At 42.1% G+C, this 3,292-nt stretch overlaps 1 non-coding gene across 1 annotated transcript; it reads left to right on the plus strand.

The window, feature by feature from the left end:
- The first annotated feature begins 2,225 nt into the window (after positions 1-2,225).
- mir9a-1 (microRNA 9a-1) lies at positions 2,226-2,333 on the plus strand. The gene has a single exon (NR_107179.1). It is a non-coding gene; the product is annotated as a microRNA 9a-1 (primary transcript).
- Positions 2,334-3,292: the final 959 nt, after the last annotated feature.

Consider the following 3,292-nt stretch of genomic DNA (forward strand, 5'->3'; position numbering starts at 1 on the left):
TCTCACAACACCATGACGTCAATGTGTGCGTTTACTTTTAACAGAGCTCAAAATGCAGCATCTGAATTTCAGCCTGCTCCATAAAATGGCGTAAAATAAATTCAAACAAAAACCACTGGCTTTAATCAGACGAGAACAAGTGACACTTCATAATTGGAACCCATTTCCTGCTAATCAGCTCTGCCTCTTTGCATGGATTTGGTTGTTTTTAATTCTCCAATTAGAGGTGACGGATTAGAGTGACGTCATGCGCGCCGTGGCCAACGGCAGAGGCTGATGAGCTTTGTTTAAATGAAGGAGAGCCCACCTCCACTGATGCTTGAAGTGTATTTTTGGACTTTGATCTGGGGGGGGGGGGGGGGGGGGGGGGGTCAAAGGAAAAGAGACCCCCCCAACTGGGTTTCTTTAGAGGTTTATTGGCTGTAAAGGTCAGGGATACTTCAGACACCAACCTTTATTTATTTGATTTGATTTTATGTGTCTGTAATGACAAGAACAAGGTAGTTGTAAAAATAAAAAAGCAATACAAAAGAATCAAACTAAATGGCTTTTAATGCAAACAGCACGCCTATAAACAAAACAAGCTTTTAAGGTCAATAAGGAAATAATCAAAACATCTTCAATTTTTTTTAAATTGTGAAAATGTTTCATAAAATGGCCTTAATGCATTTTTCCAGACTTCCAAATGTTCTGTGAAATTAAAATTAATTCTTAAATTAATTGTAAATAGGCTCATGTCATTTCTAAAAGAATAAATATAAATGAAATATCTAAATGAATAGTGTACTCTCCTGAGGTATTTATGAAGCTAATATTCTGCAGCAGAGAGTGTGTGTGAGGCTGCACATGGTGCACATTTAAGCTTAAGCCTCCTCCACTGTGTATACTCTGATTCTGTATGTAATTATGTGCTAAACATGTGAACAGTCACCTGATGACGTGTGAGGATGTTTGTATGATTCAGTCAGAGCTCTGTGACTTGAGACGCGGTTTTGCTCTGAAATGGGCCTGGCTCCAGACATGCGGATGGAGACAAAGCATCTCGAGCGGGAAGATCTGTGCCATGGCAAAAGGCAAAACACCTTTTTGTAAAACTGAGAAGAGCAGCTGTTAGTTGTAACCTTGAGGGAGAACAATGCAGGGAGACGTGCTGCTCACTGACGTGGATGCAGTCGCCTCTGCGTGCTGCCAGTTGAGTCATGAGTGTTGGGGTTTGTGTGATGGTGGATGAAAACGCTCCGCGCCTCGCCCTGCGCTGTCACCCTCTCCCTCAGTATCTTCTCCATCTCTGCCTCTGCGTTCAGTCGGAGAGCTTTTACTTGGCAGTGGCGTTTGTGGGGGAGGAGACTGCAACAACAGGGATGTGGGCACACAGAGCAGCTTTAATTAGATGGGGCCTCATGCCGTGTGCCACTACTGCTTATGTGAGGAGGAGTGTGTTGCAGCTTTGTCTAGCTTTCGAAGATGGGAAGATGGATTTTTGTGCGTTTACCTCAATTTGTGCATCTTTTGGACATATTTAAATGCTAAAAAGGAACAATGAAAGTGGGTTCTCGTCATTTTTTCTCGTTTTATGTATGTACGTGTACATCTTAATACCCTGGTTTTGGCACCAGTGGCGACTGCTTTGGCATCAGATAATGCAAATGAAGACAAACCAGTTTTCCTTTGTAGTCAAACACCCAGGATCTTCTTTTAATTCAAAAATGCATTTGGGTCATGGCGGGGGTTGGCGTTTGAAGACATCAACCTCCCACAGAGCGAGTCAGCGGGCAAGGCGGGTATGCTACAGGGATGGACGCCAGGCCTCAGGAGGGAAGGCTGGCGCTGCAGGTTTGGACTGGTTTGCCAACTTTTAGAGATTGTTTTTTTCTATTGGTTTATCTTGCAAATCATTTGTCCTGTGGAGTTTCTAAAACGCAACCATTACTCATAGGACAATCAAAGCTATTAGCAGACAAAGGGTGGGCCCTGATTGGTTATCGCGACACTGAGCGGGGTATCTGTGGCGTCAGAAAACGAAGGGCTGGGTTATTTAGAAGTTCCTTTGAGTTTGGTTTAAAGTATGAACATAAATCAGGTCAAGTTTTTTTCTGTACATTTTATTGTATCCAAAATGGATACCTTAAATAAGCGCTGAACTTGACGGATGATATTTGTGATTCTTTTGTCTATCTATAGGTCATAATTTGGCCCATGTTTCTATACCTGCTTTTTAAGAAGATGGGAAGCCTTCGGGGTTGATTGTTATCTTTGGTTATCTAGCTGTATGAGTGATGTACATTCTTCATAAAGCTAGATAACCGAAAGTAACAAGAATCCCATTACACTCCTGTAAAGGCATCGTGACATCTCCCTCAGAAAAAAGACAAAAAGGAAATCCCTAAGACAAGAGTGGACAACAGTCTAAAGAAGATGGAATGAAAAAGCTGCCGTAGGTAAGTTACACTACTTTTACTGCAAATATTTTGAATAAATGCCTATTTTTAACTATTATGAGCAATTAACAACTAGAAGTAGTGAACATTTTCTGCAGCTCAGTGATTCATAAAAGTAAGGTTGGTGCAACAGGATCACTTTTAATCTAATAAGCTCCATGATCCCTGTGTGTGGCTGCATGCAGGGGCTTAGTATCACATGGCCAGTTGGAAAAAAAAAAGACCCACACTGATTCGCTAAAGCCAGCGGACAGGTCGTTTAATACGTCTGTGTTGGCAAACCAGTTTCACTAACCAGTTGGGCCAGCAATCTGTTTCGTCCTCATAAATGTCAGGTTTTATCTTTGGCATCAAAAGAACTAAAAAAAAAAAGGAAAGCTTCTTATCCATGCATGTAGCTATGAATAATACATTTATTCTAGATTGGAGGTAACCGTGTGAGTTAAGAAAGCTCCTTTTGAGTTAATCTGGAATCCCATGGCGGTATCTAAAGTGAAGTGGCACGATTTTTCAGTCTAGTTTTGTTAACTTCTCTGCTGTTGATTTCTTCCCCCTCATTCCCACCTACCCCTTTCACACTTTTGCATGAAAAGATGTTTAGTTTGGGGTCGTGGGTGTTGTTTGATTTGATGTGACAGTTGGCTTGGTTTTGAATGGGCCGTAGCAAAGCCTTTATTGCTCGTGGTGCTTCCATGTGGAAAGGCCTTATGGGATCTCACTGAATGCTGATGTGTGTGCATGCAAAGCTCAGAGGGGGTGTGGTCCAGGAGCAATCAAGCAGAAAAAAACCCCAGTGACAAGATCCATGAGCGGGAGAAGGAGAACAATCTCAGCTTTTAGGGTCTTTACCGGAG

The sequence above is a fragment of the Oryzias latipes genome, chromosome 16 (genome assembly GCF_002234675.1).
Source record: "Oryzias latipes chromosome 16, ASM223467v1".
In the NCBI taxonomy this organism is placed as follows: domain Eukaryota; kingdom Metazoa; phylum Chordata; class Actinopteri; order Beloniformes; family Adrianichthyidae; genus Oryzias; species Oryzias latipes.